The sequence below is a fragment of the Thermobia domestica genome, chromosome 5 (genome assembly GCF_964235325.1).
Source record: "Thermobia domestica chromosome 5, izTheDome1.hap1.1, whole genome shotgun sequence".
NCBI lineage: Eukaryota > Metazoa > Arthropoda > Insecta > Zygentoma > Lepismatidae > Thermobia > Thermobia domestica.
This window is the reverse complement of record NC_137458.1, coordinates 1286835-1313307: the sequence shown is the minus strand read 5'-3', so window position 1 is coordinate 1313307 and position 26473 is coordinate 1286835. Positions and strand designations below refer to the sequence as shown.

General features: G+C 37.1%; 2 protein-coding genes across 3 annotated transcripts in view; one reads left to right on the top strand and one right to left on the bottom strand.

Annotated features, from left to right (window-relative positions):
• The window catches only part of Pih1D1 (PIH1 domain containing 1), a 193825-nt gene that overhangs the window by 52367 nt on the left and 114985 nt on the right, over positions 1-26473 (bottom strand). The gene's annotated exons all lie outside the window — the stretch shown is intronic.
• Positions 5402-26473, top strand: part of MRP (Multidrug-Resistance like Protein 1) — a 301358-nt gene continuing 280286 nt past the window's right edge. The window contains exon 1 of the mRNA XM_081758084.1: positions 5402-5520. The gene's annotated coding sequence lies outside the window, so the exon portion shown is untranslated. The remainder of the gene's footprint in view (positions 5521-26473) is intronic.

The following is a 26473-nucleotide window of genomic DNA, read 5'->3' as shown; positions in this document are numbered from 1 at the left end:
CTCACTTCTATTGTATTATTTATTAAGTAGATATAAAATGCTGACACGGTGTATACATCATTGAAAATATGTTTTATTTCAAATCCAATAAGATATAAACCGTGCTTATATTGTAATGGAAGTTATATGTAATTTTATCTGCAATAATGAATATTGTAAAATGAACAGTACACATAGCATATTTTTATATAAATATGTTTATTTCTCTAGATAGAATAATGCTACTTAGAGGGCTTACTAAGTACAAATCAAGCTAACATACAATATAATTTGTGTGTTTATATACCTAACGTACCCAAGGTACAAGTGTGAAAATGGTTTTTAAAAAAAGAAAAAAGAAAAAGAAAAGAAATTTGAGGGGAAATTTTCCGAAAACACCTCTGTCACGGAAAAACTGTGGGTGATAGAGAAAAACTGATTGCAGATTCGAATTCTACGTGAAAAGGTCTATTAGAATCAGGTATTTTCTTCCGTGTGCCAGAGAAAAAGATTTTTTTTTCGACTAGTGTAATAGGTACCATTTTCAAACTCAGCAACCGTTATTCAAACCGGTTAACGTTGATCGCAGATATTAAAAATACTCACATCCGTATATTATTTAATACAAACGAAAATTTTACTTGCACATTTCTGCACAAACGATGTATAAACGATCGCGACAATTTGTGGTTCAATCGAACATGGTGGGGCTAGCACTTAGACAACTCCCCTTTTTTTCGTTCTGTCCACGCACCTGATAGCGTAGAAAAAAAAAACTTTCGCCTGCGTATTACTGCTCAAACGATGTACAAACAATTAAGATAATTTTCTTTTGAATCGGAGTAGGGAGGTGCTACCAATTAGGCAGCCTATACTTTGTTATCGTTTTGGCGCGCTCGCAATTGTGTACAAACGAAAATTTCGCCTGCAAATTTCTGTACAAAACCGTAATAAACAAGAGCGACAGTTTGTGGTTGAATTCGACATGGTGGGAGGGCTATCAATTAGAGAGCCCATAGTTTGTTATCGTTTTCGCGGGGCCACATTTATGTGCAAATGAAAATTTCAGCTGCACATTTATGTACAAAGGCGTACAAACAAGTGCGACAGTTTGTGGTTGAATTGAACATGGTGGGAGGGCTACCATTTAGACAGCCCCACTTTGTTTTCGTTCTGGCGGTGCCCCTAATTGTGTACAAACCAGGGCCGGAGCGCGGGGGGGTCGAGCCGTGCCACCACCCGGGGCGGCAAGTCTGATGGGCGGCAAAATTTGAAAAAGAAAAGAATACAGGGGCGGCAAAATTTGAGAAAGAAAACAATAAAAGGGCGGCATGTGAAAGAACCGCCCAGGGCGGCAAAACTTCTAGCGCCGGCCCTGGTACAAACGAAAATCTCGCCTGCACATTTCTCTATAACTATATTCAAACGATTGCGACAATTTGTGGTTCAATTGCACATGGTGGGGGGCTACCATTTAGACAGCCCCCCACTTTGTTTTCGTTCTGCCGTCGCCCCCTAATTACGTACAATTGAAAATTTCGCCTGCATATTTCTGTACAAACGATGCACAAACGATTGCGACAATTTGTGATTGAATTGAACATGGTGATTGGGCTATCACTTAGAAAGTCCCCCACTTTGTTTTCGCCCTGGCGGCGCCCCTAATTATGTACAAACGAAAATTTCGCATGCACATTTCTGTACAAACGATGTAGAAACGATTGCGACAATTTGTGATTGAATTGGACATGGTGGGGGGGCTATCTCTTAGACAGACCCCCACTTTTTTTCGATCTGGCGGCACCCTTAATTATGTACAAACGAAAATTTAGCCTTCACATTTCTGTAGAAACGATGTGGAAACGATTGCGACAATTTGTGATTGAATTGGACATTTAGGGGGGGGGGGCTATCACTTAGACAGTCCCCAATTTGTTTCAGTTTTTACGGCGCTCCCATTTATGTACAAGCAAAAATTTCGCCTGCACATTCTTGTACAAATGATGTAGAAACGATTGCGACAATTTTTGCTTGAATTTGACATGGTGAAGTGCTACCACTTAAACAGCCCCCACTTTGTTTTCGTTCTGGCGGCGCCCCTAATTGTGTACAAACGAAAATTTGGCCTGCACATTTCTGTACAAACGATGTAGAAACGAATGCGACAAATTGTGATTGAATTGGATATGGTGGGGTGCTACCACTTAGACAGCCCCCACATTTTTTTCGTTCTGGCGACGCCATTAATTTTGTACAAACGAAAATCTCGCCTGCACAGTTCTGTACAAACCATGTAGGAATGCTTGCGACAATTTGTGATTAAATTGGACATGGTGGAAGAGAATACCATTTAGATAGACCCCACTTTGATTTCGTTCTGGCGGCGCCCCTAATTGTGTACAAACAAAAATTTCGCCTGCACATTTCTGTACAAACGATGTAGGAACGATTGCGACAATTTGTGATTGAATTGGACATGGTGGGGGGGGCCTACCATTTAGACAGCCCGCACTTTGTTTTCGTTCTGCCGGCGCCCCTAATTGTGTACAAACAAAACTTTTGCCTGCACATTTCTGTACAAAAGGTGTATAAACGATTGCGATAATTTGTGATTGAATTGGACATTTTGGGGGGGCTAACATTTAGACAGTCCCCCACTTTTTTCGTTCTGGCGACGCCCCTAATTGTCTAAAAACGAAAATTTTGCTTGCAGATTTCTGTACGAACGATGTACAAACGATTGCGACAATTTCTGATTCAATTGTACATAGTGGGGGACTACCATTTAGACAGCCCCCACTTTGTTTTCGTTCTGACGGCGCCCCTAAGTGTGTACAAACGAAAAATTCGCCTGCACATTGAGACCATTTCCGATTGAGTCTGATAATGGGGGGGGGGCTGTCTAAATGGACGTCTCCTTTTCACCTCTACTGTAATTAAATTCTTCCTCGAGAAAATCTGTAATCAACACTGTCAGTAGCTACGTCGTCGACTAATATACCTTAACAAGTACAGCTTTATTTTCGTATATTTTACAACAGTTAACCAATTTAAAACTATCGCAAACAAGAATATGTAGTCAACTTCTTAAATACTTCGCTCGCAGGAACCCGTTCAGCGCGTGCAACAAGCAAAAACAACATGTTTGGCGTCTCACAAATGAAAAAGGGGAAAAAAGAAAAGCAAAAGCAGCACGACAGTGCCTTATCGCAGTCAGAGCTGACAACATAGTTTCGGTCGTTACTAACGCGAATAGACCTACTAGCGATGTACAAGAGTTATACAGTTACAATATACGTTGTGCCACAGTAGCGCTACAGGCGGAATGTGCACTAACTACAAATGAATATGTTCCCTTACAAGCATCAGACACTGTTGCACCCTCTTTACATTCTACAAATCATTTTTTCTCCCACTTTTTGACCTTGACAAGCAGAAGTACCAGGCTTTCCGAGTTCACAACCATAAACTCTTTGTGTACAGAGTACGTTTTCAGTTCTTCCAATGACTCTGCGCGCGAAGAACAGGGGTGATGATCGGGCTACCGAATACGGAAGTCAGAGACACCCGGTTGCAACTTTAAATGTAAAATACAAATATAGAGCCTTGACAATGCCGTGAGGATGAATATATATATATATATATATATATATATATATATATATATATATATATATATATATATATATATATATATATATATATATATATATATATATATATATATCACCCTAGGTTTTTCCGCAAATTGACTTTGGAAATCTAATCCAATATCACAAAATTTTGTATGTATATATGGGAACAGAAATACGAAGGAACTATGCAGATGTCTGTACTGAAATGTAAATCTGAATGAATATTCACCTACAAAATATTTTCATTCTTATATATATATATATATCCTGGAAGAGTCAGGGAATTAGAAATTTCTAGAAAAGTTACGAAATTCTCAGAATTTCTGCTACGTCAGGGAGATTTCAAGCTTCCGAAAGCATAGTGACGTTATGTAACAGTGTGGACATTTTTTATCATAATTTTTCGTCATCGCATCCTTGCAGTATCAAACAAGTTATTTCAAAAATCAATTTTCTACTGCTCCTTTAACCTGTCATTTGAAACAGACAGTAGATGGCGGGATAATAAAAACAAAAATTTATGTGGAAAGAAAGTTCTGTTAACATTTCATTCAACAGAGAAAGGAATGCAGATATTGTAAAATATTTTACAAGACATTATTGAGTATGTACTTTTTATAATAGTTGAGGTCATAATGAAAGGAAAATTGTTATATATGAATGAACTAGGCCCGCAACCAGAGGGGGGCTAGAGGGGCCCTGGACCACCTCCAGACCTCAATACAAAATGGAATTATTAACACGAAAACACAATTTAGGTATTTGTAAGAGAATTTTTAATGACTTGTTCCCCCCTAACCTCTGTGGCTGGTTTCGTGCCTTGAATGAACAGAGGAAGGACGTAAATATTGTAAAACCTTTTTCAATACTTTTTAAAATTATTTTTCTCGAGATTTCTTCATAGTTTTTTATTAAAATACTTACCGACATATCCTCATTTTATTGTCCTAACAAACCAATATATGTTGATAGTAAAGTAGTTTACATTGATCGATCTCCTGGGCCTTCAGAATTTCATGTCACGCCTCCCCCTCCCCCGTTACGAAATCCTTGCTAAACGAACCAATATATGTTCCAGTAAAATGGTTTAGAATGATCGACCGCTTGTGTGATGACGACAGTATTTTATGTCGTCTCCCCTTCACGAAATCCTGGCTACGTGCCTGATTAAGACTGAAATTAGTTTGATGGTAGGAATGAACGAAGGCCTCATCTTAAACGGTAATTCCAAAATGAATTTCGTAGAAAAACCGAACTCTTAAAAAAAGCGATATTACACTCTCTTTTTCGTGCACGAGACCAGTAACTTTTAAGTCCAGTTGTAACAACAGGACGTAGAGCAACGGAGTTTTAAGAGTTTTCCCTATGTTCTTCCATCTACGTCTGCTATAAAGCAGCTTGAAGTCGGGAATGTAAGAATGCAAAGAAGACGCCGGGGAATTACCGTCAATGTCCTACAAATGTAACACTTTATAAGCTACTGGACTATTCAATCGATTACACCAGTTATGTCAGCGGATACCGCGCCACATTGTGCAATCTTTCATTTCATTTCATACAATCCACAGTTATCTTAGTTTGGTGGCTTACTTTAGCTTCCATCACAGTGTAAACTTGTATCTTCCTGCTTTCCACTAATTGGCAAAAAAGAAGAGTAAGTTCTTTGTTGATTACACAACAAGAAGCAAAACGGAAAACGCGCGTGCGTGGACAGCTAGCAAGCAAGGTCGGCCGTCGTTATTATCAGCATTTTTCCTTTCATCTCTCCAATACAAACACAGTGATCAGTTGCATCTCTTCCAGCGCGAACGCTCCATTGTATGCATTCGGGTTTTCGCGAAACGTGTCTGCAGTGAGTGTGAGTGAGTGAGTGGCTGGCGGCTTTTTACAATTACGCTCAGAGGAGGTGAGTAACCTAAAGTCTCAAGTTCATTTTCTTTATTTTTCTTTTCTCAGTTCTACTTTCGAAATAGAAAACAAACGAAAATGTCTAAATATAATAATTCCGATGTTATGTTTCACTTAAAAAAACACATACATTCTTTTCGTGCTCAGAACAACGTGCCGTAACTTGTATTACGTTGCTAAACAATTTAAAAGGTATAGCAAATTATATGAATGTCCGTTGACCTCCTCATATACCATAATAATTATTATAACACTTTGGAAATGTACGTTCTGCGATGAAACTGAAGGAGAAGAGTGCATGCAGCATCATACATAATCAACAATTTATAGCTACATTCAGTCTTCAAAAGCAACGTTACGCAACTAACGAATTACTATTTCGATTCGGTTGACAGGCAGTACAATATATTTTTTCAAGCACTTGCAATTATTAATGAGTTAATTTTGCGATAGCATTTTGAAGCTTAAACTGAAGAGAAAGAAAGCGAATCTCTCTTCTAAAGAAGAAAAAAAAATCAGACATTTCGCACAACTAGTATTTGTGATTAGAAACTGTTTTTTTTTTTTTTTTTCGCAAGTGGACTAGATCCGGTGGCGTACGCAGAGGCGGTTCCGGGTGTTAACCTCCCTTTCAACAAGATATGAAAAATACACATTTACCACATTGACAACATGCCTTAATGACACTGTTATAGCATGAATACTACAATATTCAGTGCCATAAACACACACGTACTTTACCAATCTCGTATTAGTAATCTTAGTCTTCTAGCAGAAATGAATTGCTTGACACAGAAATATGTTTTACATCTGAGTCTTTAATTAATGAAGAAAAAATGCGAAGTCCACTAGATTCACTAGATATCCAGTGCGACTTAGAATGAGGGGAGCTTGACCCACCGCCTTTCGATGAAAGCCTGTGTACGTCACTGACAAGATCGTTGTATTAGTAAATACCCTAAATGCCATGGATTTTTTTCGGTCTCAAAGAACTTGTGATCAGTACAGACAGTAGTGTTATTCTAATTTAGTTATCTGTTCTATGGCGACATATGTTGAAATCAGACAGATTTAATTTCCGGTTTACATAGAGGGTTAGCAGAGAAGATGGAACCTATTCTTAGAAAGTTGAATCGATGGAAAAAACCACATCCCGATATCTCTTACGGTTTTCGTTGTATGAAAATCAGTATTGAAACGAGAACCAATAGTAAATTTCAACCATAACCTGCAGCAGTAGACTCCTGCAGGTTATGATAATATGGTGAATCAATTGTAGAAAATCCATTCTGTTTTATGACGGTAAATGCTAAAACCTGAACCACTTCCGGTTTGAATATAGAGTTAACGTAAGAGAAAGAATATATTCTTAGGAAGGTGAAACGCATCTCGATATCTTTTACCATTTTTGTTCCATGGACAGCAGTATTGAAATCAGAAGCACAGTAGAGTCCTAATATGAAGCGAAGGGTGGCAGAGTTTGTGAAAATGCCGGGTTATCGGGAATGGGGTTAAAATGAATAAGTATGAGAGTTTCTTCAGAAAATACAGTATCGTACTTGTACGTATTCGTTACTCTGAACAATACAGTACACTACAGTCACTCACACCAAGTTAAGCGACGTGGTCGGGCGCGCACCGGATCTATTTTTGGCCCTACCAGGGTGTGGCCAAGTTATCCGGACTACCGGGCTATCGAGTGGAGAGTTTTAGGAACTCTACTGTAGTAGTAAATTTCAACTATTTCCGGCTCGGGTAGTGTATTGCGGGTTATGATAATATGTGCTCTTGAGGCCCTGAAAAAAAAATTGAATTTAGGATTTACATTTCTGGGCTTTCGGCATCTAAGGCCATTTAGCCCGTCACGTTTGAGGGATGACATCCCTCGGCGAGCACACTATCCGGGGAAAGGGGAGGAAGAAAGCGACCTGGGGCCTATAAGTTAAGTACCACCCCGGCATTTGCCTGGTGTGAATGAGGAAAACTTTTTTTTTTCGACGGAAACAAAAATCTTGTGAGACGTTGGGAAAAGTGCGTTGAAGTGCAGGGAGATTATGTAGAAAAATAATGTATGTTTCAGTTTTCTATCATTAGAATAAATGTACATTTTCTCAAGTCCCTTTACTTTCTGACTTCTCCTCGTACATCATAACCGCGTAATGATAGCGTAAATATGCATTTTGTAACATATAATGACAAGAGAAAAGTTTAAAATCTATTATACAAAAATTAAAAGAATTTTATGTGTGACATCACGAGGAACCATTTCATCCATTTCAAATTAATTTTGGATAATAGCTATTATTACCTACCTTGAGCTGAGATTTTATTATGTTACTTTGATTAAAAGTTCTTTCCTATAGGGAAAAGGTTTTGGCATTTCTTTAAAAAGAAAAAAATCTAATATGTAAAGATCTTCTACCATCACATTTTCAATAAAATGCCTATCCTAACAGGGATTCAAATATTTTCCCTGTGCGAAGAACGGGCATTCCAGCTAATTAATATGTAGGCCGGAAATTCCAAAGCTCTTACAGTGACACATGATATCGCCCTAGAAACGATTTAGAGATTACTGTTGCGCTGTACTGTGTGTTGGGAATTTAGTTTTCTCAAAGTTTTCCATTGTATAAGTGAGCACGGTCTTCTCTCCAGATCATCAGTACATTGTACTAAGTGATATCAAATACTTACAAATTGCTTCACTCTGAGTCATTGCTTTCATGATCATATCCAATAACATGCTTCTCTGGAATATCAACACAATGCACTCTTGATTCTTTTATTATCCTACTTACAAACACTGGCGTCATAGGAGGGAGAATCGGGCTGAAGTATTGCGTATTGGCTTCCTTACTACAGTATTTTGTGAGGAGGCAATGTTCTGCCATTTTTCTTACCTACATAATTCGTAAGACCAAATAGGCCTATACCTAATCTCGCAAATTACGTACGTAAAAAAGTGCTGACGCATTTCCATGTGAATGAACTGCACACACTCCCCACACCTTTTCTTTCGCGGGGGGTGGAGGTGATGGTAACGTGTTAGTGATTGTATCATCTTGCAACGAGCTGGTTGTGGTCGGCACGGTAATAAAAGAATGTCGGTAAGAGTAGGCCGAACATGGGAACACCAAACAGCGTTATACGAGGCTATATACTTCACAGCTTAAACAGCAGAAAAATGTCAGCGAAGGAATTCAGTAGGAATGTGGTAAACGAGACAGACAAGGAAATGTTGCTTTAACAAGTTTTAGAGCAGCGTTGAACCGCCCGCGCCGTAGCACTCATCACATAACCAATACCTGCAACTGGGAGCTTTCAATTGCAATGTAGTAACCACTCACCCGGGGTATACGATTGATCTCAGAACAGTCAACTGCGGCTCAGAAAGGAAGATGAACAAATATCTACATTTTTTTGTTGTCACATCAGGATCCGTTTTTGAACTTCCAAGAGGAACTGACTCTATGATAAACCACGCCACCGTTCTCATTAATTGGCCCTAACTGAAGTCACTCACACACAACCAAAACCAATTATCCATCAACAGAAGGCTACACTTTGTGTTTGGTGAACTGCTTAGATGTCGTGCATTGCCACACGCTCAACGCAACTGCATTCGAAGTAACTGGAATGTGCACATGAAGACAAATGAGTCCGATGCGTTATTCGCGGCAAGATCACCCGTTACACTATTATCTGACTTTGTTGGAAAATGCTAATACATCCTTCATATTGACCCGACACCGTACCGTCGAATTACCATTTATTCTATTTGTTAGATAACTATTAGGTCGTCTAAACGGTATCGAGCGCTTTGCGCATGCGATGACATTAGTGTCCAAAAATCTCAGGCTAATAAGTCAGAGCGGGATAGGCCTAAGTAATTTGACAGTTGAAGCTAGTAGATGATCAAAAGGTGGAATTCATACAATGAGACGTAAGGTATTACGCCATGAAGATGAGTTAACTTTTGGCAATGCTACGCTACATTTTACAATTTTATTTTGATAAAAGCGCAAATGTTCCGCAAGCATGTCAAAATGAGACGCCTCTTCCAATACATTTTTTGCCTTCGTTTTTCTGGTGGGAGAGCATTGAAAAGTTCGGGCCAATCCGAAACCAAATTTAAACTATAGGTCTTCGTATCATATAGTTTCATTGCTGAAAGGGCACGATAAACTTTAAAAAATAACAAGGTAGAGGGATGAGAAAAACAAAGCTTTCGGGAGAGTGCCATGCCGTGGAAAACTACCGCCCGGGGCGAGAGTATACAACGCGTCCCCCGTACATATGAGTGAGGTCGATAGACCAGCCGTGAAGTGTAAAAAATTTAAAAATAATAAACCCTGCTTTTTCTTGATTTTGAGCACTTTATTCATGTGCACACACATTTTCCTAATAGGCCCTATGAGTAACATAGGATCACTTCCTAAAGCAGACAGAGGATTTAAGTACATACTAGTTTGTACTTCTTATGTTGACAAAACTAGTTAAATTAATTTCAAGTAATTTTTCTTCTTTTATTTTTTCCTCCCAAATTTTGCGCCCTCCTTAAATGCACCTGCGCCCCCCCCCGAGGGCACGGCACTGGAGGGAAATAACGATAACCCCCCTCATTGGATTATACTGGTGCTGGACAGAAATGAAACGACATGACATCTTCCAGTTTTACGTCCTACAATTATGCCGGCTAGGCTGAAGGGGACGGTCATAATCAGAAATGAATGCAATTAATAAAGTGGGAGGAAACGGACTAATCCCGAGAAGAGCCACGAACGCGGTGTTTGTCCACCACAAACTCCAGCTGGCGCGAGCTGGGATCAAACCAGAGACCCCACCAGAGATGAATGCTCTACCACTGAGCCACCGTGCCTCTCCCCCTGCCGGACAGAACCAATGAAACCTTTTGTTTCTATGACGGTAAATTTCTGTTATTTTAACCCATGAAGCGAGTAAGTTTGAAGTGAAATCTTTAACTTAACGTCCCACAATTACGCCCTTTTAGGCTGAAGGATAAATTAATAATTATGGAATTAGTGGAATGACAATGCGGGAGAAACTTGAGAACTCTGAAAATATCTAAGGACACGATGTTGTCTACCACAAACTCACTTGGCCTAGGATCGAACCAAGGACATCTAGCAACAGTGAGCCATCGTGCCTCTCTCCCCCAATAAGTTTGTTAAATGATAGTAAACCGAGAAAATGAACATAAAGAGAACCGTCTTCAGTCACGTTGTCGCACAAAAAATCCAATCCAAAGTAGTTTTGGGTGTATGTGTTATACATGTTCATGTGTACGAAAGCAAACAGTTTTATTGCTATCTCTGGATGCACATAACAATGTAGCAAGCGGATGTTCTTTCGCTGGGTGTGTTCTCTCATCCATCGTTTTATAATTTAAACTATGAATAGGCAACACCTACTGTGTTCTCGTTAATTTACACACACGTCTCTCCAGAATTGAAGTACACAGATATGGAAGAAGAGGAGGACATATTTCATTGATTGATTGATTAGTGGATTGCATTTAACTTTCACTTTCAGCACCGAGGTCGTATGTGCCAGGATCTACTGCTTATAGTCCACCAGTCACGTTTAATTCCATACTTTATATCCCTGGTCAAGGACACGCAGGTTATCGAGTACGTGTCCATGTGATTGGTGAAAGATTTGAAACATGAACGGGAAATAAAGCAGGAATGGTGAAAGAGTAACATTTAACAAGAACACCACAGAGTAAACAGTCACGACAAAATAATTATTCATAAGCTTCCTATCCCGCACCAAGTGAACTTTGTGGTGGACAAACAAAGTGTGCGTGGGTTTTCTCGTGGTTCTCCGACTTTCTTCATTCCACTCTTTCATTCATTTCTCATCACCATCTCCTTTAGCCTAACCGGCATAACCATGAGGCGTAGAACTTCAAGATTCATTCATTCATTCAAAAGCTTCGTGTAGGGGATTGCATTACGAAAAAGAGAATAAACCTTTTAAATGTAGGTATAGAAAAGAACGAAGAAAATCAGCTATGTAGAAAGCGAAACCAATGAGAATAGAGAAAGGGAAAAAATACTTTATTTTCAGAGAGAAGTGATAGTAGGTTTGAAAGAAAACGAAGGAGAGGGAAGAGACTCTACAACTGATGGACCATACCAAGAGAGTATTACTCGGAGGTCTTCCATCGCCTTCGCAATGCTGTGCGTCACAAACTCCACATGTGAGCAACAGAACTTGAAGCCCTATTCTTTGCATCTAGTTCAAACTATTGTTTAATTTTACATTTATTTATTTTTTGACAACGCAACTGGTTCGTTAGGATCCAATGCTTCCAACATCCTGATATTTGGACTTGGTTATTCTCACAAAAAAAAAAAAAAAAAAACGATCCGTGTTAGAAATTCTGTGGGATGTGGCGACCCAAATACAGCGGTCCTCCTAAACACATCTTCCTACTACATATTCAAATGGAAGGATGAGCTCCGTTGTGGCCATGTGGATAACATGACCGAATTCGATTCTTGGCGGGATCTCACGTGGTTTGAATCCCATGTTAACCTGTAGGTCCACGTTTTGTATAAGCTCGCTGCTGAACAGAACGCTAAATAGGAGGGGCGCATGTCATCTCGTGGCAGAAATATTAGCGATAGTTTTATTTTGTCACAAACATCGCCTACATGAATAATTCCCATGGTGGCACTTCATATTCTGAAGCTGGCAGCATTTGCGACGTCATCAAGATGACCGCGATTAGCATCTGTAGCTCCTGTACTTTTTGTCCGATTTTGATGAAACATGTATGATTTGAAAGGTCTTTTTAAGACAGGTAGAAATGGTTATGTAGACGTAAAACCAATAGCTTTCGAAATAAGTGACGAAATGCATTTTTTGGAGCCATTTTTATGGTTGCATGAGTGTGGTTTATTGTAAAACACTCACGATATGTTAAAAACATGTGTATTTATCATATTGATTTTAATTTGGTTAAGAACGCAGGAGATCTGAATGAAGGGAAGCTAGGAGTATCCAAAAACAGTGTGTTTAGATGTAAGGATGGAATGCCCGCGAATATTCTTCCGTCATCTGCATAACGACCTCGTCGCAGTGGGATAAACTATAGTCATGTTTACTGTGTAAGTGCCATACAAAGGAAAATTTAGTGAAGAATCCAAGAATCATCTCAAAAACTTCTGGACTGCATAAGATTTCGGGGTGATTGTGAAAATAGTGAGCAAAGTGGCACCTTTCTTGTTACAAAAAGTGTATGTTTGAAATATACATTTCGGGTGAAGAGAGAGGATGTTTCAACGTGTAGTAACAAACAAGATTGTTTCTTTTGTGACGAAGCGGGAACAAGAAACCATCCGTTGCACATAGTATGTACGGAAAGTATTGGGAAAAAGTTACATAAATCAGTGGAAAAGGGAACAAATCAAGAATGGAAGATAAAATTGACCCTGAAGATAGTCAAGCGTATGATGTATATCATAAAGAATGTTTCAATAAACATGTGGGTGGGTTTCTCTTCGAAGTTCAGAAAAATCAGGTGCAACCGCACTAAATATTGCTGTTTTAGCCAGTAAAACAGAATTCGTGAATTGGCTTTTGGAGGCCCTCTCGGACGGCAAAGTAATTAGAATGGCAGACGCAGAGGATTTTTTATCAGAAAATATGTTATTCTAAAGGTGTGAAAGCGGAAGATATAATGTCAAGAAAATATCCGAAAACATTTATTGAAAATAAACTTTTCGACGTAGACATAACTCAGTAAACCCTCCAGAAAGAACCACTCAGATCGTATTATGATAAAATCAGTAAGTTGAGGTTATATCATACAAGTAAAGCGATATCAGAGGGTAGCGGAAGTATGAAGGGAAAGATGGAAGTTCTATATCAAGCTGCAAATATACTCAGGAAAGCAAATCTGTAAGGAGAGAAGTGGTCCTTTCCAGAAGAGGACGAAATAAAAAAAAATTAATACCTCAGAAATTAAAAGATATTTGTTAAGTGGGTTATTGGTGGAACAAAAATGTTTGACTCCGAAAATATTAACCACAAAGAAATGGATATGAAAATGAATAGTCTATTACAATCATGTACTGCCTTTCAAAAAAAAATTGCATACGGTTCAGAGAAGTCAAGGCATTCTTACGAATTTCCACTCTAAGTTGGTATTGCTTTGACTATTCATTCAAAGACACGTAGTAAATTTTTGGTGCAACTCATGCATGGTTTGGGTGTTTCTGTAGATTACAACAGATTACTAAGATTGGAAATAGCTTTACCGAATGAAATTCTGCACCGCACCAAACACAATGGAGGTTTCTATATTCCACCACAACTTGCGAAGGGGAGATTTATTTACTGTTCTGCAGATAATTTGAACTTCTTAGAGGACGCTTCAGATGGAAAAGGGAAGCTGCATGCTATTGTTATGGTTTGTTACCAAGAAATGCACGAAAATAACGAATATCAAGTTATTGCACTGAATGAAGAGTGAAAGAAGCAAAATCGTTCACTAAAATCAGTCCTACATTATACAAAAAAAGAAAAAAAAAATATTATTTCGTATGATGGACCAAGCCGTCTTAAACTAAAAATACCGTTTATCCTGAATGTGACATCAACCAGAAACCTGTTCAATTCAGACTAACACACAATACCAATTTAGGTTGGAACTTATTCAAGGCCAGAATGATACTAAATCCTCCTCCTGTGGATGAAAAATCATGTTCGTATGATCTTGTCAGTCACCAACATGACCAAAAAGATTATGACAATTTTGATTCCCAAACTAACGTAAATTCAACCACCGAATATGACCTAACGTGAAATTGCTTGGCCGTCCTAAAACATTAACTCGAGTGTGTGTTTTACCATTAATACCAGCATCTCCAACTGACCGTTTAATATAATTTACCTTCTTCCAGCAATTAAAAGACTTCGCTAAAAATTTGAACCGAGATGCAAAATGTATTTTAAGTTTAAATCTGGGTTTATACAGGCCAGTTCAGCAACTTGTAATGTCTCGACAGAACTTTAAAAAAAAATCCATTTATATTAACGCTAGGGAAACTGCACATAATAATGGCATTTCTTCGAGCTCTTGGAAGGTGTTCCTGAATTGTGGGAAGTGTTATAAGATGAGAGTGTTGTGCATTGAGAGTTGAGGTAAACATGTCAGACGTGCAATTGAAGCTTATAAACGCACACTCGTTGCGCTGTACCATTTTTATTTTGAAGAATTGTTCGACAAAAACGTATCTCTAGCATTAATAGAAAAGGTGGATGATGTAAGAAGAAAATCAATCACAAAAGAGGCCATTGAAGAACTTTTCCGTATTATTGAAGCATGAAAGCTGAAAGTCAAAACAGAAGAATTTAATTTTGGTAAGAAATCAGACCCTACATTTCAAATGCTTCATGAATATATGAGGATGGTGGAATGTTTGCAGAACTTTATACGATCCAATGCCTACTGGAAAACATTTATTAATTCTACAGATGAAAGGCAACGACATCTCTAGGTTCAAGTGAGATAATCGCTGATGAACATTTGATAAACTTGAGGCGTTCGTTTCCCAACTTTATAAACCTGGAACTACTATTTGTAAACTCGCAGACTTACGGTGGTATTTATTTTCGAAGCAGCAAGTTAGTTGGAAAAAATTACCACCTACAAGAGGTGCTTTGGTTCCTGATATAAAAAGAGTCAGCTACTGAGTAATGATTTGGAATAAAGACGATCAACCTCAACCCACAATCCTACCTCTCATTGGTCACGGATGGCAGTTTGAAGATGGAATGATATATGTCTTATTCGCTGTGAAATATCATGTGCTCCAGATTCAATTTTGCAACTGATTAGATGTTCATGCTGGAAGACTATATGTAGTCCACTAGTAAATGTTCCTCATACAATCTACCATGTACTGAAATGAGCGAGTGCGAAGGAAGCGAAGAACTTTGTGATAATTACTCACATATGATGCCTGAAGATATGGCTCCGATATGGAAGATAACTTCGCATAGGAACGATTTCTTTCAAAATTATGCAGAAATGGCCTTAAGGAGTGTTTTTTAAACAAAATATCATGATAACAGTAATTAAAATATTAAATGTACAGATATAGCTATATATATAATTTTCATGAAAAAACGTATCATTCTTCAACTTAATGGATAGAATTATAATTGTAATGCTTATAAATATACTATTTAAAAATTTACCAAATCTCTTTATTTTTTGCTCGAAAACTATTGATTTTATCACAAAGTTTTAAATAACATCTTTTTACTCCAAAGTAATAGCTTTTATAAAAAGTCCAGTACATGAAATCACATATGAAACTAGAAAAATGGCGCCAAAAATACATTTCGTCACTTATCTCAGAACCTACTAGTTTTACAACAAAAGTCTACATAACTATTTCTACTCATCTCAGTAGTATCTTTCAAAGGAGCCATGTTTCATCAAAATCGCACAAAAAAGTAACGGACCTAGTTTTAATTGGCGGGCATCTTGATGACGTCACCAACGCTACCTGCATCAGAATATGAGATGCCACTACAAAAATTATTCATATAGACGATGTTTATGACCAAATAAAGCTATCGCCAACATTTCTGCACTAAACCTGCCACGGAAGCCCTTTTTCCTACATATGCTTCCCTACTAAAACTCAAATCCAATCCAACTAAATCGAAGGATATTTTCAGTCCAGAACATATTGCCTTCCTAATTACTGTTGTACACATTTTTCTTCCTTCCATTTTCGGTAAACTAGGAAAGTTGTATTGCAGTTGTTGCAGTCTATCAGAAAGTCATTAAGTCATTCTGCGTAGTCTATCAGAAAATATCGTAGAGCGTTATTTCAGTTCTTGGAAACGGCAATATTGTCCACCAATACAATAGTTTCACGTTTTTCACTGTTATATTACTATGCTATTGATTATATGGATCAATGATTCCAGAAGGGGCCTGAGTCACATTTTCTGAAATTTCACTTATGAACTTTTCCAATTCTTTACGAGTATACGTAGTTTTGTATGTATAGAAAAAGTAGATATCGAAGATGTTACAATGGTATAAAAGCAACAGTGAACTATAGGTGTAGCGCAAGAACGGTCTGCAGACTTGGATTAAAATAGTTTAAGAAACAAAAAATGGACTCCGGTCCTCCCTGCAATTATCGATTCATATACAATATCAGGTGTTTTAGATAAAACGTCCAGTGATAAGAATTAAACAAAAAAGTCAGATTAAAAAAAACGTCATAGGGAGCAACGGATGGAGCGCTCTTATTTGTTTACAGAGCCCCCTGTAATAATGCACCGAGAAGTCACTCGAAAATAGCAAAGGATTTGATTTTTCATATAACTGAAAAGTAGAGGAAAAACAAACAACTTCTGTAAGGACAAGTTTTTAATATGGGGACCCTATAAAAATGGCTACCATTTAATTCAGTTCTCCGCATTTCTGGAGACAAAAAACGAGATAGAAATGAAATGAAATAAAACACTCTACCACTGAGCCACCGCGGCCAAAAATGAAAACGAGATAGAGAAATTTCTGAAGGCGCATCGAATGTAGAGATGGCCTCCGGGCTACAGAGACCATTCGATAATTTTAAACAATAAGGTACGTAGATAAATGGGCGTATCACTGAAAAACAAATAAAAAAAATATTCGTGTGGGGCACTGCCTACGAAACGGCTACTATTTAACTGCGCAATAATTCGCAAACAAATAATGAAAGATGCCTCAGACTAAAAACTTATTTCTACAGAACTTGTTTGTCTCTCCATGATTCTTTCAATGATGTATCAAATTATATTCCTTATAATTTAAAGTTTTTGGATAGTCCCATAAAAGCGTTCCATTTGACGCTTCTTCTGATGGTTTCCTATCTCATCAGCGTTCCCAGATCTAGCATAATTTCCATGTCTTTAGCATCTAGCATCTTGCTTTTAGCATCCTGCGCAAATCTAGCATAATTTCAGCAAGTTTATCAAAAAGCCGTAAAATCTGGAGATGAGAAAGAAGTTGGTCGTGGGAAGAAAAAGAACGGCAGAAATGTATCCTCTTCCATTGATTCATACAGTCGGTAAACCATACAGCCAGTCTTATTTTTCGAAGTTAGAGAGGGCTTTGGGATTTTTTTTCTTTTTGGGCTCCACCCAGGGTTTTCTAATCCTTTAACTACGAGGCATGAGCGTTGCTATGGGGCCATTCTCCCCCCAACCTTTTGACAACTTCACTATCTTTATTTCTGACTTCATGACACCATCTTTATTCCTGAAATGAAAGGTCCGAGACCGACCAAAAATCTGCCCCCCCCCCTCCCAGCAGACAATTCCAAACGCCGTTTATGCTGCGAAGTAATTTTCTTTCAAAATATGTAAACAAACACTTTGCATTTATTTATACGATATATACGCCATTGAGTCTGGCAACGACTGCACTAGTTTAGTTGAGTTAAAGCTTTGGTGCGTGAAGTATTGAGTTCTATCCATGCATTCTTGCGCTCTGCGTATTTTAAGTTACGTTATCGTACCTCAACTTCGTTTTTTCTTCTTTCTTTTAAAACTCCTGAATTAGTAATTATGAGGATGTAGCATAATTTGACCGAATCTAGCATAATTTCGATCAGGTTTTGGAATAATTCCGAGCTGTGAGTCTGGCAACGCTGTATCTCACTCTTTGTTCCATTCTTTTATCTTCAGTTTTTTTGTGATTTGTAATAACTGCATGTTTTATCTGAATGCCCAACAATTGTTTCTAAAAAAGAGTTGTTTATTTTTCCATTATCTTTTTAATATATATCTTGCTATTTAGAATTTTCGGGTGACCCCTTCTGCCTCATGATACGGGTCTTATAAAGCCGAGTGCTCCGTTCGACGAGTCATAAAAATTTTCCTATTTCAGCTTCTAAAATAATTTGTGATTAATAAGCACTGGACGTTTTGTTTGGAATATTCCAAACAGATCTTCCATACATTTTTCCAACTATGGCGGGACCGCTAGGAAACGATGTAAATTTGTTAGGGAACTAGGGATTAGAGTCTCATACATGTAGGAGCATGATTGTATTTTTGTAGCAAAATATCAGTTTATTATTTTTTAAATGCAATGTATCGTAGATAACGGGGGAACCTAGTTATTTTGTAGAGCAAAGTTATATTTCAAATCCACCATATGGTCAGAGCTAGTACCATAGCAAATCCCTCGCTGAAATCAACTTTAATATTTTTAGTATAAAGGTTACCAAGAAAGTTATGTCGCTTTTTCACCCACCACCTTCGAACATCAACATTCACCTAAGACGTACCTGGAAGATATATATATATATATATATATATATATATATATATATATATATATATATATATATATATATATATATATATATATATATATATATATATATATATAAACCTCCATCAGCATCGACGACTTTCTGCGAACGCTTTGGAAGGCCATCGATTCCATCGCGGTAGAACTTGGTGGGCCGTGAAGCGAAGAAATATTAAGTGCATTTTTCACCTCTTCCAAGGAATGGAACAGGTGATAATCCGACAGTGCAATGTCCGAGGAGTATGGTGGATGAAATAGTGTTTCCCGTCCAAGGCGTAGAATGGGTCCCGGGTCATCCTAGCCACGTTGGGTTTAGCGTTGTCCTGCAACAGTGTGACAATTACGCTCACACACGCAATTAATTGTTCATATATTCAAATTAAAACATATTTATATGTAAATTCAATTTATTTTAAAAAGTCAAGGAAAATTTTATTTTGTTTCATTTAGCAGCCAAGCGAACCTCTTTCATTTGTCCCAGGTAAAGAAGTTTCTCTGCTTTTCAGAAAAAAAAACATAAGACGGCAAGCACTAATAGACCACCCACCTTTCTACCTCGCCAGTCGACGGTAATGGAATTGCTATTGTTACTGCAGCCATACTGTCGCACTATCTAAGTACCTCGATAACGCAAATATCACGTCACAGATACACAGGAACCAAAATTTTTTATCTACAATCTTCGCAAGTGCTTATGAAACTCTTTAACATCACGTACTAGCCCAGAAGAGACGCTAGGAACCCCAGCCAAGCTATCAACCGATTTTGGGGAAATGGTGTCACGAACTTCAAGCGGCGAATCAGAATCCGAAATTCAAAATTCACAAAGAGAAGAATGAAGCATCTATTTTTTTTTAAAAAAAAAAAAGAAAGCTGGGAGAACGCCTACACAGAAGAAGGTTACTCTAAATCGACTCTTCATCGTGAAAACATCACCAACACGCGACTCATACGCATACTCAACTCATATTATATATATATATATATATATATATATATATATATATATATATATATATATATATATATATATATATATATATATACTTAAGTGTTCAACTTCACAATTATGACTAGCTAAAAAAAACTTTAGCAGCCAGCAACTCAAACCACGCGTTATCCACAGCAACATAGTCATTACAAGATTATTTATATAAATATTTAAAACATTAACATATAGATATTATTCTTATCATCTTACGATGACGCTACATAATTTGTGATTTTGAAGTGAGTCTGTGATCGATCTATATACGTTGACTTCCTGCATTAAGTGAAAAGAGAGGAAAAGTAGTGCGATGGTGGCGGATATATGAACTGTGCGAGTTTGTTGAAATTTAAGTGCAGATGGATTTGATAAGTGACGCATCGTTGCATTCCAACAACATGGAGATGGACAGAGACACGAGTTCGAGTCCCGGTACTCGAGACAGATGCCTTGCCACAGGAAGACCCAGACGCTTCAGACAAACGAGGACCTCTTCTCCGGGAGTTGAATCCAGAAGACAGCGGGGTCTGAGAAGGGACATTAGGAACCACTGTGACGGTCAGTTAAGTACAGTGCAGTTTTCTTCTGAAGTGTGGAAATATAAGCGGAAAGACTTATTAAGGTAGGACAAAGTATTCTGTTATCTTCTTTATTGAGGAAGGACAGTGGCCAATATTTCCGTGATTCGTGATCTCCATACTCACCTTTTCCTAGAAACTTCGGGACATTGTTTATTCATACGGAACTGTCCGTAAACATTAAGAGCATTTTTTTTATTTTTAAAAGAAGTAAACAAATAGCCTAATGCCTTGGTTGCATTGAATAAGTACCATAAAGTTTTGATTATTTTACTAGTGAAATTTGTATACCTTGATTTGATCTTCAATCATGCATTTAGTTGTAATCGTCATGTGTCAATATTTAGATCCTTGAAGCCGTCATTATAATCATTTATATGCAATCCAATATTTATTTATATCAAGTATGGATTATTTCTCTTTTAAACATAAATCGCGTTTAAGATGTGTGAATGTAATGTAACTTTTGTTTTGAGTAAACCATGATTTAGCGTTAAAGTCTAGTTGTTCAAATTTTAACATTTGTATAAGTTGTGTTAGGGAAATATGTGTCAGAACGGTAAACAATCTTAATACCATTTTATTGTAACTTGTCAATTTTTATTAGACTCATTCTTAAAAGAAACAATCAATATAAAGCTTCCAAAGACGTGCTATGTTGAGTAAGTTTCAGACAAATAAGTGTAAACATTCTTATCCCGTAATATCGTTAGAGTCTCATAAATAAGGTAAACAACTTGAGATACTCGAGTAAATCCCTTCGGAGGTACCTATCTGAGCAACGAACGCAGATAGGGTCCATAGCTATGGAGAAACGTTTATTCGCAAAAGAAGGAAGCAGTGAGAGAATCAAAAAGTGTCGACAATGTAATTATTTTGATCAATTGGCCAAATTATAATAATAGTAGTACTATATATCATTTGCTGATGACACCTCACTTATATTTACTGGTAAAACATGGACAGATGTATTTAAAAAAACTGAAGCAGAAATGAAGAAAGTAAAACAATGGCTTGATAATAATCAGTTAGTATTAAATGCTGAAAAAACCAGGTATATAACGTTTTCACCAACTTTAACAGGACAGCCAGAAAACATGTCACTTAAATTGCATCATTGTCAAAATATTGAAAAATGTAACTGTAGTCCTCTTATTAGTGAAAACAAAGTAAAATACTTAGGTATATTTATTGACAAGCATCTAAAATGGTCTTCTCATATTACACATATAGCCACGATACTAAGAAAATTATTATATAAATTTGTTCAATTACGAAACATTTTAAGCATAAAAATATTACGAACTGTATATTATGCTCTTGTAAATAGTATACTTACATATGGTATATTAATTTGGGGAGCTGCTTACCCTACTCATTTAAAACCTCTGATTGTTCAGCAAAATAATATTGTAAGAATATGTTTAAAAAAGGGACTTGAGAGTAGACTAGATAGAATCTATGACCAATTCTCGGTATTACCACTTTCAAAATTATATTTGCAGAAGGTATTAATATATGTTAAAAAGAACAGAAACAAATGGGAAGTAATAAAACATGCGTATATAACCAGAAATGTGGCAAACAAAAATTTAGAAATTAGAGCAACGACTAAATCTATAACTCAACACCAAACATATTACAGAGCATCGAAGATCTATAATGAACTCCCACTCCGAATCAAAGAAGAAAGTAATTTCAAAACATATAAAAGGTTAATTTTACAATGGTTAAAAGAATTAAAAAGTGTTTAAAAAAAACTATTGTCAGTTAAAAGTAAGAATAAACCTCATATGTTACGATAAGAAAATAAATAAAACACGAGAATCAGGCTCACACACAAGCATTTGCTTATGTGAGCCATTTTCTTTTTTATTCTTTGCATAAAAAATACAAAAAGAAAAAACTCGCAATATTGAAATAAGTGCATTGAATTAAGTTACCCGACACTGTGAGATATATATATATATATTTCTGTGTAGTGTATTTGAATATGAAATACAGTAAACCCTCGTTAACACGAATTCCAAGGGACTGAAAAATCAGGAGTTCGTGTTAAAAAATTCGTGTTAACCGGGGACCCAAATTTTATTATTCGAATACATTTTCTCCATACATACGCACTACAGTATACAGACTATACATACCACTACAGTATATTATGTATGTCATAGAAAACACTAGAGATGGTATCAAGACTATTCTCTGTCTTCATACCATCCACAGAATTGTATCGAGACGATACTGAGAGTTTCGGTCTCGTCTCGATTTCGAAAAGCACGGCTCGGTCTCAAATTCGAGTTAAGATCGAGATCGAGACTAGTTTCGGTCTCGGTACAGTCCTCTGAAAAATGAAAACACTACAGTAAGCTTATTATCCTATCTTCGAAAATTAAAAAAAAAGTTTCCACGCAGAAAATCCAAGTCAAGTTATAAAATTGATAACTCCGCTAGCAGGTTGGGTACCGCTAGTAACAGAAAGGTATTTATAACTGCTGTCACCAGTTTGGAGTTACAGAGGAGAGAAGAGGTTTTGTCTCGAGCTGTCGCCAGCAGCTCGTCTGCCAAGCACCTGCATGTTCAGCGTTTGACGGAGGACAAAATCAACACCTCACAAGGGAGGAAAGATACCTGTTTCTGGTTTTTCTCGTGGTGTTTCGTTTCTGGTGTTTCTGGCTTTATACAGACGAAGGCAATTTCCGTCTGTATAAATACTGTATGGCAAAAACTGATCTGGAGTGAAATCTGAAATAAGATAAATGATCTGAAAAAACAAACAAACAAACAAAGGATTGAAAGTTCGTGTTAAATGAAAACCTTTACTGACTCAAGGGACTAAAAATTAGTTCGTAATTCGTGCTAACCGAAATTCGTGTTAACCGATAAAACTTCCTATAAGATAACGTGCAGCGATGCCGGGACTGAAATTTTGTTCGTCCTAACCGAGTGTTCGGCTTAAGCGAGTTCGTGTTAACGAGGTTATACTGTATTTGTGTAGTTAGTGTTGTGTAACGATTTTTATTGTGAATTGTATTATTTTCCAACTGATATAGTATGTGTACCAAGTTATGTCTTGTTTATGCAAATCTTTTAACATTGAAAATTCACTAGGGTTCATTAGAGACAGTGCACTAAATTTTCTCAAAAAGCATACTATCGCTTTTAAACTATTTCTCCAGTAAGTCTTGCAAGCAACCTAAACCATTAATACTTTCATTCCGCAATCCGATTCTTAAACTTATTTCCATTTCTTTTATTAATAAAAAGAGGTAGTAACTGTGGGCGAATTACTTAATAGTCGGTTATGTCTAGGAGGAAAACAATAAATCATTTTGCTAATTAATATTCAGTTTAATAGAAATTTTTGTTTGTATAACTAAGTCATGGTAATTATAAAGTTTAGAATATTGTCAGTTTAGTTGAGTAGAAATAGATTGTTGCTAAATTTTACAGTCAAGATTAAATAACTTGAATATTACGTTGTACAGTGAAGAATGTGTTAAGAGAAATCATATTATTTGGTCAAAAGAGTCAAAAGTCTGATTCATTTTCAGTAAAGCCAATTAATTCATTTTTTTGTAAATCCAAATTAACTTTCTTGTTGATTTTTGTAGATATCACCTTATTTCTCGTTAAATTTATTAAAAGTCTATTTGACGTTATAACCAAAGCAATTATGTGGTTGTCATTTCAAAGATATGCCTATTTCTTTAACCGGTATTAACATACCTAGAAGAACTGAAAAAGTTGAAGCACGGTTACATTGACCATCAGAAATTTTTATCTAAATTAACTCATTTTTTTTTAAACTTTAAATTAAACTTTTCTTGTTTGTTGCTTTTAAACTATTTTTGCTATCTCCACACCCTTCGGTGACAAGGTGATAGTCAGTGTAGCCAACTGAACAAGCCCTTAGCGAAAAATCTTTCTTTCAGCTTTGCAGCTTGTGAGACTTTTGCTCCGCATATTTAAATCACTTAACTATTAACTACGCACCTGTTTTCCTAGCGCCTTGGAGACACCGTTATGGGGAAAACAGGATCGATTAGACATTAGGTCATCTTTCGTTATATATATCAATTGTTTTTTAATTCCAAGCCATCTTAGCAAAACTGTATTTTTTACCTTGGAGAACTGAAGTTCGAGCCCCGTGGAGTCAACTTCAATTCTCCAAACTCTCATTCATTTTTTAAATTTTATTTGTGTAATAGGCAGATGAGTTGTCGCTCATCAACACCATTCACTTTTCAAGTACAAGGTCAGGTATTCATTTTTTTGTTCCTGTCACCACGGCATGGCGCGTCCTCAGGTTGCGGATCGAGGAGAAGGCCTCTAGATATAGAGGTTAGCTGCGAATATACTGAATAAGCAGTCGCGGACAGACGACTAGGAGTGGTCCTCCAGCTTGGGGGTTTGGGTAAGGCTAACACCCTCATCCTGTAAAAAAAGGTACTTGTTCAGAAACATTCACAAAAGCCTCGGACAAGGACTGATAACTTGGCACGACATCAGCAAAAGAAAATGGACATGAGATTTGGAACATGGAATATTAGAAGTCTTTATAGGGCAGGCGCGTTAAAATCTGTAACAAGTGAGTTAGAGAAATACAGGATGGACTTAGTAGGAGTTCAGGATGTTAGGTGGGAAGGAAATGGATCTGAGAATTCCGGAAATTTTACGTTCTTTTACGGGGAAGGAAATAAAAATCACCAGTTAGGAACAGGGTTTTTCGTTCACAAACGAATATTACCAGCAATTAAACGGGTTGAATTTGTTACTGACAGACTTTCTTTTATTACTCTTAAGGGACGGTGGTGTGATATTATTGTTTTAAATGTACATGCTCCAACTGAAGATAAGGGTGACGATATAAAAGATAGTTTTTACGAAGAAGTGGAACGGATATTTGACCAACTCCCGCGATACCATATGAAGATTCTATTAGGGGATTTCAATGCGAAGGTAGGACGAGAGGATATTTTCAAACCGATTATAGGGAACGAAAGTTTGCATAAGGAAAGTAATGACAACGGTGTTAGACTCGTGAACTTTGCAACATCCAAAAACCTAATCGTGAAGAGTACAAAATTCCCACATCGCGACGTTCATAAATACACTTGGACATCACCAGACGGAAAAACTCATAATCAAATTGATCACGTTTTAGTAGATAGAAGAAGACAATCTAGCATAATTGACGTCCGGTCGTTTAGAGGGGCTGATTGTGACACTGATCACTACCTGGTAGTAGCTGTAATACGGGAGAGATTATCGTTGAATAAAGGTAATATTCAATGTCCGAAAACGGAGAGATTTAATTTAAAGAAATTAGAAGAGAGCCAGATAAGAGAGGAATACCAGATTGAAGTTTCGAATAGATTCGCGGTTTTAGAAGACTCGGAGTGCACTAGTGTTGAGGATACTTGGATTGAAATTAGAGATAGCATTAAAAGTTCAGCAATAGAAAAATTGGGACACGCGGAAATACATAGGAACAAACCATGGTTCGACCAAGAATGCATTAAACTAGCAGAGAAGAGAAAACAGGCAAAATTACGGTGGCTACAAAATCCGAATGAAACAACTACACAAAATTTCGCAGATATCAGGCGGGAAACTTCCAAAACTTTTAGAACAAAGAAACGGGATTTTTTGAAAGCTAAAATTAAGGAACTTGAATATAATAGTAAAAATAAAAATATTCGGGACATGTAGACTATAAGGGGATCAGCGAATTTAAGAAAGGCTATCAACCTCGTGCTTATATATTAAAGAAATCTGACGGAACAGTTCTCACCGATACGGATAGCCTCTTAAATAGATGGAAAGATTTTTTTGACGATTTGCTGAACACGCAGCCAAAAACTAATGTGCGTGGAGAAAAGGAGATACACACCGCAGAACCGTATATTCCAGAACCCAATCGAATAGAAGTGGAAGCAGCTATAAAGAAATTGAAGAAACACAAATCTCCGGGTGTAGATGAAATTCCGGCTGAGTTAATTTTAGCTGGAGGCGAAAA